Consider the following 15,215-nt stretch of genomic DNA (forward strand, 5'->3'; position numbering starts at 1 on the left):
AGAGTACGCACCACGCACATTACTGAAGTACTTCTTCCCCAAAGGTGTATTTCACAATGACTGACATCAGCAGGAATACCAAAGTATGCCATTTGAAATGTACGGTGGGTGACTAGCCTAAAATGCATTGTTCTCTACACAGACAGTGAGACACACACAAAACATCCACATCTGACATGTGTGGGTATAGAACCCCTGACAGAGGGCTATATCACACTAAAGCAAGAAGCTGTTATAGGACGCACCATGGGGATTACTAGAGAACCCTGTCTCCAATGCTGTATTTCACAATGGATGACATCAGCAGGATTGCCAAAGTAGGCCATGTGAAATGTATTGAATGTGACTAGCCTATAATGCATTGCTCCATATACAGACATTGAAACACACACAAAACATCCAGAACTGCCATTGGTGGGGATGGAACCCTACCACAGTTCTAAATCACAATCCAGCAGTACGCAGTTACAGGACATGCTACAGAGATTACTGGGCTACAACCTTCCCAGAGGTGTATGTCTTGGTGGGTGACATCAGCAGCCTTGCCAAAGTTGAGTATATGAATTGTAAGGAGTATGAGTACCCTAAAAAGCATTGCACTCTACACAGTCAGACACACACACACAGTTGCCAAGTCTGGGGTTAGAACAACTACCTAGCTACTTTACCACACTACGCAGTTACAGGACATGCTATGGAGATTAATGGGCTACAACCTTCCCAGAGGTGTATTTCTAGGTGGGTGTTATCAGCAGCCTTGCCTAAGTTGAGTATTTTAATTGTAAGGAGTGTGAGCACCCTAAAAAATATTGCACTCTACACTGTCAGAGACAGACACACAGCTGCCAAGTCTGGGGTTAGAACACCTACCTAGTTACTTTATCACACTACAGCAGTATGTAGTTACAGGACGCGCTACGGAGATTATTGAGCTGCAACCTTCCCAGAGGTGTATTTGTAGGTTGGTGACATCAGCAGCCTTGCCTAAGTTGAGTATTTTAATCATAAGGAGTGTGAGTACCCTAAAAAACATTGCTCTCTACACTGTCAGAGACAGACAGACACACACACTAACACACTCAGACACACAGTTGCCAAGTCTGAGGTTAGAACACCTACCTAGCTACTTTATCATATGACAGCAGTACGCAGTGACAGGATGTGCTACAGAGATTACTGGGCTACAATCTTCCCAGAGGTGTATTTCTAGGTGAGTGACATCAGCAGCCTTGCCAAAGGTGAGTATTTGAATTGTAAGGAGTGTGAGTACACTAAAAAGCATTGTATTCTACACAGTCAGGGACAGACAGACACGCACACAAACAAACACACACCCACACACACAGTTTCCAAGTCAGGGGTTAGACCTCCTAGCTAACTAGTTTATCACAGTAGAACAGCACACAGCTTTGGGACGCTCCATGGAGATTACTTGGCTACAACTCTCCCAAAGTTGTACTTCACATTGGATTACCTCAGCAGGCTTGTCATAGTAGGGCTATGGGGAGGATGGTGTGTGCATGCGCTATACCCATTCATGTATAGGTTGACATGCCACATGCGGGCACACATGGGATCATATGTCACAGATACGTATATACCGCTGCTAGATGACTACTTTCTTGTATAGTCATGTTGCACAGCTGACACATGCACCACATAGTCTGTAATGCTGACAGATACTGGTGGCTAGTATCTGCAGTGAGTGACACGTGCACTTCATGTGTTTGGGGCCCTTTGGCTGTGTGCTGGGTGAGACAGGCCTGGATGGCTCCTTGTCATAGTCACCCCCTTCCATACATCTATGTACGTCTACCTTTGGCTTATTATAGTGTGTCGCCCTGATGTATATGTCTGTATTCCTATCCACTGTGTGTGCAAGGCATGAGTGGTGCATACTGATGAGTGTCTGCACTAACATCTGCAACTGCCACATATGTCTGGACCACTGGTTTTTGCAGTCATGGCCTTCATGTGTTTACGTGTGTGAGCATGCCCAGTATGACATTTCAGTATGTTGTTCACTGACATTGCCTTCACTTCTCTAAGTGTGTGAGCATGCCCAGTATGGCCATCTGTAGTGGATGTGTGGATCGTGTCCAGGTAGTTTGTGCTGCATTGCTGACCTTTGTGTTGTACACCAACAGGTAGCATGCCATGTTCTGCAGGGTATCCATCAATCAGTGGCTTCGACTATTACTACATTTCTGCATAGCAGGGGGGCACACCTGATTGTTTCTACATTTATACACAGGAGTGGGGGGGGCACACCTGACGGTTATTACATTGCTATGTAGGATGGGGGGGCACAAGTGACACTTGTACACATTTGCTATGACTGTACTGGTATGTCATGTACTCCATTTCATTTTCTATTGCTATCTATCATGCTGACTAGAGGCACACACGTGTACTACAGATCGTGGCTTTAGTTGCCCTACATATTATTGTCTGACTTCCTACCTTTCAGAACTAACATCCCACTGCCTGCCCTGCTGTGGTCTGTCTGTGTAGGTCAGGGGGTGGAGTTAACCATAGCCATCATTCTGGGGCCATGGCACAGGCCCTGTTTGGAGTTGTCTACACTTGTCCTGCTGGCTGCAACAGTTTTTGGGTATATGAACCATCCTGACTGGCATGTGTGGGTCATATGGACACACATTGCTCAGCACAATACCTGCAGTGGGTTTTGTCACCCTGTGTAGTACTGGCTACTGTGGTGACTCCAGCATGTGTTACACATGTCAGGGTGCCACTATGGGTGTCTACTGTCTGCTGCCATAACATTCAGTCATCCAATTCCCTTGCATGCGCACATCCATAGCATAGTTACAGTTAACAACACATTCTACTCCATTTGGCTATTGGTAGGTTGATTGACTTACCTTGTGGGTGTGCCAGACTTGTGGATGGTGCTGGAGGGCTGCCTATGTCGGATACACATAGTACACTCCCTATACATGGTTAAGCACAGGTGGTGTCATGTTTGGCATCCTTTTTACTGTATGTGCGAGTCAGAGAGAGGTGTCATTCCCCTGGGACACTACAGTGTCAGTGCATGTGCTATGCATTGTATCTTTGCCAAGGCCAGGGCATACTAGGCACACCTCCTTCTGCCTACTGGGGCAGGCTCAGGTTCTTCCTCCTCCAGGTCACTCTGTGCCTGTGCAAGCCATGGCATTGGTGGGGGGCTGTGTGGCATGCCTCATGCTGTTCCTGCTGCAGCTATTTCCACAGGATCATATTATGTAACATAGCACATACCATAACAATTTGGGTACATGTAGCTGGTGAATACTGCAAGGCTCCACCGGATATTTCAGACACTGGAACCATGACCTGAGCATCCCAAACACACGCTTTATTATATGTCTGGCCTGTGGGTGTGCGTTCTTGTTCAGGTATGTGTGCATTTCTGATGGATTTCATCAGCAACGGCTCCAGTATGTACCCAGCATCCCCCACTAGGTGACCATAGGGGATGTCCCAATTGGCAAATCTCTAGTACAGCTGCTTCAGATGCCATATGTTGGAATTGTCATAGCTTCCAAGGCAGCCAGCACACACATTCATTATAATGCCATGGGCATCATATATGACCTGGCAGTTGATGGATGGGATGCCCCTGCAGTTGATGTAGGCCCTACCTTGCTCACCGGGTGGTGCTTTGATGTATATTTGCATGCAGTCTATAGCACCCACTACTCCAGGGTATTCTGCTATTTGGTGGAGATGCATATTGCTGGTCAACACCTCACGGGTGTTGAGGAAATATACATGCTCACTGGCATGTGCTGACATGGCATCAAGGAATTGATGGAATACTCTGGATGCTGATGTCTGTGAGATCCCCATGATATCCCCAGTTGTGCTTTGGGAGGTACCTGTGGCTAGTATACCTAGGCCTGCACATACCTTGGTATCCACTGGGACAGGTTCCCCTCGGTCAGTTTGGTGTGTCAGGTGTGGCTGGCATAGCTCATTTATTTGCTGTAGGAGGTCTCAGTCCACCCTATAGTGCTCCATATCTCCAGATCATGTAGCCCCTGGTAGGTTACCCTGGATCTGTACACTCTTCTCCGTCTCCTCACTGTGGGTTGTTTGGCAGCATTCACATCCTCACTACCCTCGGCCTCTTGCACATATTGTTTTATGTTGCCTGCTGCAGCCCTTCTCATTTTGTAGGTTGGTTTGTTAAAATTTCCCTGCTTGTATACACCTGTGGTGTAGAGTGTGGGAAACACCAGTGGGGAAGGTGTTTGCTTAGTTTATAGTAGTGTTCTGAACTGGGCTGGGCTGCTGCCTGTGTAATTGGCTGATTCTGATACATTTCACCTGCCAGCTAGGCTAGTTCTCCTTGATTACCTTCCTACTGCTGTTTTCCCTTCCCATTGCCTCCCTGTTTGAGCCTGCATGTGCTCTGCAGAAACAGAGTGCTCAAATGTGCACATTGCTGCTATTTCCTGGTTTAACTTAATTTTTCTTCCTGTAGAGCCCGGTGCACAGTGTGCACACCCACTTACACTTTGTAGAGAGTGCTAGGCAGGTTTTGACACACACCCCCAGCTTAGCTGTGCTATGCTAGGAGCACACCCAAGCCACAGGCTTCCAATCTGTTTACAGTATGCTGACACACCCACCCATGATGTCACCTACCTCCTAGTCTTGCACTCAGCTATTCATTCTCTTACACTGTTGGGACCTGCCTCATATGCTGGAGAAAACTGGGATTCACTATCCTTCCCCTCATTTGCATAAAATTGCCTGCTAATGCATAGTTACATGTGTCACACTGAGCCTCCCCCCTTAGCAACCACTATTCACTGGCCAAGTTGTCTTTTGCCTGCCATTAACTTGCATGGCAGAATACTGATTTTAGTTAGAATGCTTGTTTTAGGTTTATTTTATTTTCCCACTGATCCCGTTTGCGCACCACTGCCCTATGCTTAAACAGCCATAATTGGTGGAAATAAAATAAAAGTTAAATTTGTTACTTTTTGTGTTGTTTGCAATGCCAATGGCCTTATACTTGGCCATTGGTATGCTTCCTCAATGATATGCAGCCTTTATTTGGAGCTGTCATGTCTCCGTTTTGGATTTTGCAGACCCGTACTCGGTTACTAACCGAGTACATTTCTGCAGATTACGCTAGTCCTGCACTGCCTGATTCCAGCTCCCTGGATTGCAGATTTACCTCATTTGCATGGTTTTCACCTGCAAATGGGGTAATTTGCATACAGGGGCTGGAAACGTGCAGGACTAGTGCAAGAGCGCTTGTGCACATCAAACAGGCATGTACGTGGATCGCTCGGCCGCCATATTGCCAACATTACCTCTTACACTAATCATGCACACCGTGCAGTGCTTGCTGAATCTGGGGGAATAATTTTTTCAGTCTGTTTGCAAGTAATGCAGCTAGAATTTTGATGTCTAGATTTATGAGAGAAATTGGCCTGTAGTTTTCTGTTTTTTGTTACCAGATTTTCCTTTAGGTATAAAGATTGTCTTTGAGTTATTTAAATACAGATCTGTAATGCTATATTTTCTTATATAACTATAGATTTTCAGTAGAAGTTTTGATATTTTTTCGCAAAGGATTTATAAAACTCAGCAGTATAACCATCAGGTCCAGCAGACTTACTTGTTTTCAGACTATTTATTACTGAAAGGATTTCTTGTTGCATGAAATTTGCCTCTAGTAGATCCTTCTGTGTTTGATTTATTTTTAGGAAGTTTAGATTCTTTAGGAAAGAATCTCTCTCTAATTCATTAGAGTTTAGTTTGTGGTCCATATAGTTTTGTATATAAATCTTCAAAAGTTTTAATAATTTCTTGACTAGTATTATATATGTCCCTTGATATTCAGTTTCTGTTATCATAAGTGCACGGTTGTTAACATTTATTATCCTCACCAGTAATTTTGAGAAAGTTTGTGGCCATTCTGAGTACATTGCAAAGGTCTTCATTTATGTGAAATAAAATTGTTCTGTATATATTGTGTATAATTCTTTTTGTAAGTTATCTTTTCCTCCAGTACTGTTTTTTTTTTTTTTTTTGGCTTGATTCTTCTATTTTGATTATTTTTTGTTTAGTTTTGTCTCTTTCTCTTTATATACATTTTTATAGTATGATGCTTTTTTAATCAAAATTCCCCCTAATCCTTGCTTTACTTGTTACCCATTAAATATCATAGGGAATATCTGAAAAAAATGATGTTCTGGGTAGTCAACCACATGCTTTGCTAAAGCGTTATTAGGATTCTTTTTGTTGATGCTGTATTGATGCTCATACACTCTCTGTCTGAAAAGCCTCTCGGTTTTACCAGTATAGAAAGTGGGGCATTTCTGACACTGTGCAACATAAACAACACGAACACTGTTACAGTTAAATTTCTCTCTAATTTTAAATGTACCATTGTTAATGGAAAATGTCTCAGTAACAACCATAAATTTACAAAAATTACATTCCATTGGACTACTCAGACCATCATTTTTCTTGTTGCATTGTTGTATTATATTATAGACTAAGTTAAAAAGGGAGTTCGTGGAGGACCATGGCAGCTTTTACTGGAAGAGAGGGAACTACATTGGCAGTTCAGGTTGAACACTTTTGTGTACCCAGGTTTTAATGATACTTGTTTTATAAAATGTGTTTTGAAAATGAAATCACTAGACAGATGAGGACACAAAATGTATATACACATATGTGTATATATTAATACATATGTGTGTGTGTATATATATATATATATTTATTTATTTTTTTTTTAATTTAATGTTATGTTTGAAATATTCTTTATGTGTATGTTGATTATTATTGTATTTAAAATGGAACTGTTGCTGTATATTGTTTTAACAAATGTTTTTTAGGGTGTTTTGTACCTTTAATTGGTTAAAAGGGTTATGACATCATGGAGGGAGTATCCTATATATTTTAACGTTTGTAAATGGGATTTTGTCTGATGAAGTTCACTTATTTATAGTGTCCAAATCAAAAGCGCTTACATAAGTTTTTGTTGGAGGATACCCTTGCCTTTGTTGTTTTTCGAGTGGTAAAATATATGGCCATTTGCATGGAAAATGTTGCAAAATTATAAAAATAAAATTTTATTTTTTTTGGCCGATCGTGGCCGTTTAAGTATAGGGCAGCAGCATGCAAATAGGATCATGCCGAAAATAAAAAAATATGTGAAAAGGCAATTTTAAGTGAAATCTGCATTTTGTCATTATAGTCTATGGAATGCAAAATCAAAACAATAACAAGGTAACACTGGTTGCTAAGGAGGAAGGCTGTGGTGTAGTGGTGTAACCAGGGACTAAGGCAGTGGGGTATGCAAATGAGCACATTTTACTGAATCACTAAAGGGGAGACCATTCTCTGACTGCACCTAACCATGTAGGAGCTATAAGGCAGTGGCTAGGGACCCAAGTAGATAGCGACCTCTCATTTGACACCCACGTTGCCAAAGTGGTTAGAAAAACATTCTACCTTGCACACCTCATCATGAAGGGATTCACATCCAGATCCAAGGATGTCATTGTACCCCTATATTCCTCCCTCATCAGACCCATGATTGAGTACCATGCCCCATTTGGTATGTACCTCACCTGGCATTTGCAACAGCTAAAGAGACCACAAAAGTACTTCACCAAAAGGATCAAGGGTCTCCAACATATGTCTTATTCTGCCAGACTAAAGAAACTTCAGCTCTATTCAGTAGCATACCGCCTGCTCAGAGGTGATCTCTGCCTGACGTACAAGGCCATGTCTAATCAGGATCTGATGGACATGCTCCACCTCAAATCCAAATCCATCAGGACCACGAGAGCTAAAGACTTAAACCTCGGCACAAGTATGAATAGGACATGATGGAGGGATAGATTCATAACCCAGAGGCTTCCCATGCTTTGGAACAGGATCCCAGTTCGTATTAGGCAGAGCCCCTCACTGACTCTATTCAAGAGAAATCTTGATGAGTGGATGGGAGATCGTAAGTTTACCCCAGGGGTCACATCTGTGTCACTGCTAGACAGGGGCACAGTAAACTAATTCCATTATATAAGGGGACCTTCATTGTGTCACTACTAGACAGAGGCACAGTATTCTAGATTTATTCTGTACATTTTTGTACCATTTCATGGGGTGGCAAAAGCCACATCACTATGGCTAGGCTTACAAATGCCCCAGGGCAGATAGCCTAGTACTATACTATGAAACTATGAAACTATAATAAGCAGGAGAAGCAGCTGACTTGAAAAGGGGTGTGTCATGCTTGGTGTAAGCACATTGGAGCTCCACGGCTCCCAATTGAGCTTAGCTAAGCACAGCTAAGAAAGGGTGTGTGTCTCAGGCTATATTGACTTATTCCATGAAATGAAGATCATGTTCGTGTCCGGGGGAGGGCCTTTTCTCATTGTCTACCTTAGCTAAATGAGTTTGCATGGCTTTCACCGGGTCTACAACAAAACAAAAAAAAAAAATGAAAATAGCAGAACTGTTTACATTTGGGCAGCAGGTTTGCATGACGCACCTCAGGGCTTAAAATGGGCAGAGATGGGAAGGGAAAAAAAAGGCAAATAGCAGAATAAAAACAATCGAGTACTAATAAAATAGCAAGCAGGTGGAATGTATCATAGACAGACAATCATACAGGCAGCATCTGCAGCACAACAGTATAAACTATGCAAACACCTTTCAGTCTGGTTTTCCCACAAACTTGCACCATTGGTGTACACATGCAGGGGAATATTAACCAAAAAAAGTTAGGGGCTGACGTTGCTTTGATCTATCAGTATGTGCTAGAGGCTGACAGCAGTGAGGAGGATAATGCTGACAACTGCCCCAGACTGAAAAGGAGGAGAAGAGTATTCAGACCCAGGGTAACATACCAGGGGTTACATGATCTGGAGATAGTAGAGCACTACAGGGTGGACAGAGACATACTTCACCAAATCATCAGCTATGCTGGCCTCAGCTCAGAACAAACAGTGAACAGAGGGGAACCCATCCTAGTGGATACCAAGGTATGTGTAGCCTTAAGGATACTAGCTACAGGTACTTTCCAAAGACCTACTGGGGACATAATGGGTGTCTCACAGGCATCTGCATCCAGGGTACTCCACCAGTTCCTGGATGCCATGCTACCACATGATGGTGAGCACATTTACTTCCCCAACACCTGTGAGGAGAGGACCAGCAATATGCATCTCTTCCACGTAGCAGAATACCCAGAGGTACTGGGTGCGATAGACTGCATGCACATCCACATCAAAGCATGACCCAGTGAACAAGGTAGGGTCTACATAAACTACAAGGACTTTCCCTCCAGCTGCCAGGTCATGTGCAATGCCCAGGGCATTATCATGAGTGAGTGTTCTGGCAGCTTTGGAAGCTATCACGACTCCCATATCTGGCATTCTATAAAGCTGTACCAGGCATTTACCAGTGGGGACATCCCATATGGCCATCTGGTGGGAGATGCTGGCTATGCACTGGAGCCGTGAATGATGACACCCATCAGAAATGCACACACACACCCACTCAAGAATGCCATAATGAGGCACACGCACAAACCAGGATCATTATAGAGCATGTGTTTGGGATGCTCAAGTCATGGTTCCACTGCATTGACATATCCGGTGGAGTCTTGCAGTACTCTCCAGCCACATGTGCACACATGTTCATAGTATGTGCCATGCTCACATTATGATCTTGCGGGAACAGCTATAGCAAGAACAGCATGAGGAAGAGACACACAGCCCTACACTATTGCCAAGGTTCCCACAGGCACAGATGGACTTGGAAGAGGAAGCCTCTGAGCCTGGTCCTGTAGGCAGATGGAGGTATGACCAGTATGCCCAGGCCTTGGCAAAGAGGCAACTCACAGCACACACACTGACACTGTAGGGACCCAGGGACTGACAACTCTCTCTGAATCACACACACAGCAAAATGGATGCCACACACATCACACTACCTATAGCTTACCCTGTATAGGCAGTGTACTGCATGCATCTGACAGAGTCAGCCCTCACCTACCATCCCCACAACTGCTGCAGGCACAAGGTAAGTCAGTCTTCTAAACAATAAATTAAATTAGTAGTATGTTCTGGTAGCATATCTATAATATTGCTGTATGCATGCAAGGGAATGGGGTGGCCTATTGGGGTAGCAGCAGACAGCTGAGAGCTATGTGGGACACCAGGAAATGTATGACCAATACTGGCTTCCCCACACTATGCAGTATTATCCAAGGTGACAAATCCCACTGCAGTATAGGCGGGGGGGGGGGCAAATAAGGAGGGTCATAGGTCACATGCATGGATGTCAATGTGGGGATCCCATACTCACCCCTCAGACTCATCCAGAAAGTCAGCCATAGAAAACCATACAGGAATGTCTGCCAATGGCCCACAAATGGTGACAATTATGGAATACTCCCCTACAGACTTACACAGTGATATCACAGCAGGCCTTCCAGTTGCAGTAAAGCTCTGAAGGGTAAGAAGTCTGAAACTCAATTGTATGCCATTACAATCTAACCTGTGGCCTGTAGTGATATGCCTCTATTCTCCAAGGCAGGGCAGAATACTATGCTAAATGGAACCAAAATGTAAAGCCAATATCAGCACAGTATGTGCAAATGTGTACCATTGACAGCTGTGCCCCCCACACCCATATTCCCATACAAATGCAGTAACATGTAGGTTTGTAGGGTAATCGCAGCAGAGCACATATTGCCAGAGCTGTCTCAATCAACATGATAACTTGTTGCATGTCCATTATATGCAGGGGTCAATGATCCAAGTATATGTGTGGGAAATACTGTCAGGATGTGGCCTGCACTTATTCCCGGCTGTTGTGTCTTAGTGGCCTAGGTGCAGTACTGTAGTAGACAGGGCCATGTTCCAAGAATTGCAGTGCCAACTATTTCACATAACAGCTACACCTACAGTGGGAGTTGTACAGTGTCCAGATGTCAATATCCATTACTGCTGGCAAGCTGGACAGGTCATGGACAGGGGGTCACACATATGAACAGTACACAGGTTGGAGTAACCTACACTGTGCCTACCATACCTCCTAACTGTACAGACCTTTTGCAGAATGTACAGAGGTTTGCATCATATTCGTGGTGTCTCTATCATGAAATAGTGGTTGTGTGGCAAATCACTGGCAAACCACGGAAGTCTAAAGTCAGAAAATAATGACGGATTGTAGTGTCTCAGACCTCACACCCTATAGAAAATGCATGCTAATGCAGCATCTGTTATTGTATCATCCTTCTAGGTTTGTAAGGCCAATAGTTAAAAAGTTCCCTATATTTAGGCCTTTGTCACTCAATTACTTATGGCTTTGTCCAGATGTCTGGTTCTCATGGTCTCATATGAAGAGAGGTATGGTGCCTGGTAGGCCTAGTAGCACAGCAGGTACCTGAAGGTCAGTGTACTGGCAGGTCATAAAAGGCTGCCACCTTACTGTGTCAGCACTGACATCATGTCACTGGCCAACTGCCATACCCCTGGACTGGCAGGTTGTCACAGAAGGAGCACAAGTATGCCTTTTATATCTGTCCGGCTTGTCCTAACATTGCATTCGCATACAAAGTAATTGCAATACAAGAAAAGGTCATGTCAAAACACCAATGGCAAACAGCGGAGAAACAGATGTCACACCCATAACAGAAAGCATGCTAGTAACACACTGGTCCCCCAACTGTCTATGTATGGCAGAACATTATCAACACCTTGTTGCCATGTGTGGGTCTTCATCTGACTGTCATATGCGGGCCTGTCCAGATGTCAGACTCAGTGACAGCTGGCCCAACATGTAGCCACATAATAACATAGTAACACAAACTGTCTGAGAACCCCAGCAGATGTAGTGGTGCAATGATGGACAACCTGCCAAATAGGTATGCTCAGAGGTGTGTAGTCCATAATCTTGTGTGTGATGTTATGGCATTTACCATGCTCACACCAGAATTACAAATACATAACAGCAGCCACTGTGGGCAAAGCCTGTGACCAGACTACAGATAATAAAGAGACACACAGAAGGGGGAGGGGAACCACTGGCCAGACAAATGGAGGATGTGCACACCAGAGCACATTTTGCAGTAACATAGGTGCCCTGCAGTGTATGGAGTCAGTAAGCATCACCTGCAAATACACAACACACACCCACATAAGTGGAGGTCCACAACAAATCAAACCCCAAGTAAAGGGCACCTCAGAGGCAAAAACACAGGAGAACTTCCCAAATCTACACACCACAGACCATGCATACACCACACACCAGGGTCCTGCAAACACTAAGGCCTTACCATACACACAACATATTACTCATAGAAGACTCCACTGTGAGACACACAGATGTGCCACACACCAGGCAGGATAAGGAGAAAGTCATGATTACTTGCTTGGCAGGTGCCATAAACTGCCATATCACGCATGCACTCAAGTCACCCCACAACAGGTACAGGTATCACACTAGTCTGGTCCATGGTGGTGTGAATAATGTCAGAAGTACCTCACGGACTATAGAAAGCCAGACATGATGCAACATGCTGAATATGTATCCCATACAGTTATGTCCCTAGCTATATAAGCAGCATCCTGCTGTCACCCAGAGTGATGGATCAATATGAACAGAAAGTGATTGTCAGTAACACCTGACTCACTTACCATTGTCACCCTAGGGGGATCCACTGCCTGGCAGCCTGGGAACATATGAGTGACAGAACACATTGCCTTGCTACAGATGGCCTGCATCAGTCTCACATAGCCTACAGGCCTCTGGCAAAGGCCCATGCCTCTCCCATAGTGTCATTGTAGGGAATGTCATGGGGTCCATACTACTGACATAACACAGTCAACAAAATGCAAATGAAAGGCCATGCTGCTACATGCTAGTAGCAGACCTCTCAACCTCGTACACCAAGAAATCTGGACAAAGCCATACATAATGGTGGGATAAAGGCCCAAATATAGGGACACTTTTGAAATAATGCTGTCATAATGTTAGAAAGGTGATAGAATAACAGAAGGGGTGTGTAGTAGCATGAATGTCATGAAGGGTGTGAAGTCTGAAACTCTTATGTTTAGTCATTATTCACTGACTGCAACCCTGAGTGATTTGCAACAGACTTGCTAGAAAACCAAAATGTTGAGGGAAACTGACCAGATATATGAGGCATGAATTTCGATAATCTGTGAGAATCTGTACAGTTGAAAGGTATGGCTGCATCAGGATATGACCTTTCAGGTAAGAAGAATACTGCACAGCCAGGTGATTCCCAGCCAGTATATCACCAAAGTGCTGGACCTTTTCCACAGCTTCAGCAGTCAATCGGCTGTAGTCACACCTCCCAACTGGCCGGATTGTGCAAGAATGTCTAGCCTTTGCCTCATAATATTGGTCTGTGCATCATCCATCTTGAATTTCTCTGGTAAATAATTGTGATGATCTGATGATATTTTTCAGTAGGTAATGACACAATACATTACAATCTCAAACATTACGTAAATCAGAAAATGTCTGCTAAAACAAACCCTGTAACGCAAGCAATTCATACATTAATAAGAGCAATAGTGACAGCATTCCCTTATGTCTGAGCCATTGTTTCCCCATATTGGCAGCCTATCTCCAGATATCCTGCACAAACAGGTTGCAAGATATGGCTGTAGCACACAACACCCTGGACTGGTGTTACAACTATTCCTGGAATGGATTCGCACACTTACTATAGAAGGTCATACTGGACATGCTCCTACAGTTAGAGAAATAAGGCCCATGTCTGAAACCACAATGGACTATATATATCTGTATTGTGCATATGTCTTTACATACACACATCTATGTACACCTAACTGTCTCCACACACACCCATCAGACAGGATTATGCAGTCAGCTGTAAGTGGCCCATATGTGGTATTTCTGCATCGGTTGCATGTGATACACACACATATATATGAGCAACATATTACAATATGTCAAGAATACACACACATAAACATGGGGAACAGAGAGGTGACAGTGATAGAGTGAGACACAAAGGGAGAAACACACAGAGAGTGAGCCATGCACAGGTATACCCTGAATGGCAGAGAGTGATGTCCTGCTGCAGACAGTAGCATACCAGTTGTAACCACTGGCATGTGCCAGCATGAAGGTGAGATTCATTGTCTGATGGTACTGAGGTGAGGGTTGTAATATCACGTCACCTACCTTTGTGTGTGTGTGTGTGTGTGTGTGTGTGTGTGTGTGTGTGTGTGTGTGTGTGTGTGTGTGTGTGTGTGCATGTGTGTGTGTGTCTGTAGGTCTCACTATTATGATGCCTTACTCACCCAGTGCACTTCCCATTGCCCTACTTTACAATATCTGCTGATGTCATTCACCTTAGAAGCACCTTTGGACTGGCTTCAGTCCTGTAAGCTCTATAGCATGTGTGCTAACTGTGTAACACTATAATGCAAATAACTGGATGTGTAGGGGTTCTAATCATAGTCTTGACATATGTAAGTGTGGTTGTGGGGTGGGGTCAGTTGTATGTGTAGGAATAACTGTTTTAGTCCTTTCTCACCCAGTACACTTCCCATTGCCCTAGTTCACATGATCTGCCAATGTCATTCACCGTAGAAGTACCTCTGGACTGGCCTCAGCCCTATATGCTCTGTGGTGCATGTGATAAATGCATAACACTATAGTACAAATACTTAGTTAGGTAGGATTTCTAATTACAGTCTCGGCAAGTGTAAAAATGTGTGTGCGTTTGTAGGTTAAATATTTTGAGCCCATTCACACCCAGTACACTTCCCATTGCCCTACATTAGCAGTCCTGCTGATGTCAGTCACCTTAGAAGTACCTTAGGGCAGCCCTCAGCCCTATACACTCTGTGGTGCATGCGATAACTGCATAACACTATAGTACAAATACTTACTTAGGTAGAGGTTTTAATTTCAGTCCTGGCAAATGTAAACGTGTTTGTAGGTTAAAGATTTTGAGCCCATTCACAACCAGTACACTTCCCATTACCCTTCTTTAGCAGTCCTGCTGATGTCAGTCACATTAGAAGTACCTGTGGGCAGTCCTCAGTCCTATAAGCTATGTGGCACATGCAATAACTGCATAACACTATACTACAAATAACTAGTTAGGTAGGGGTTTTAATCTCAGTCCTGGCAAACATAAATGTGTGTGTTTGCAGGTTAAA

Source organism: Protopterus annectens, chromosome 1.part0 (assembly GCF_019279795.1).
Source record: "Protopterus annectens isolate FY-2018-M chromosome 1.part0, PAN1.0, whole genome shotgun sequence".
Classification (NCBI taxonomy): domain Eukaryota; kingdom Metazoa; phylum Chordata; order Ceratodontiformes; family Protopteridae; genus Protopterus; species Protopterus annectens.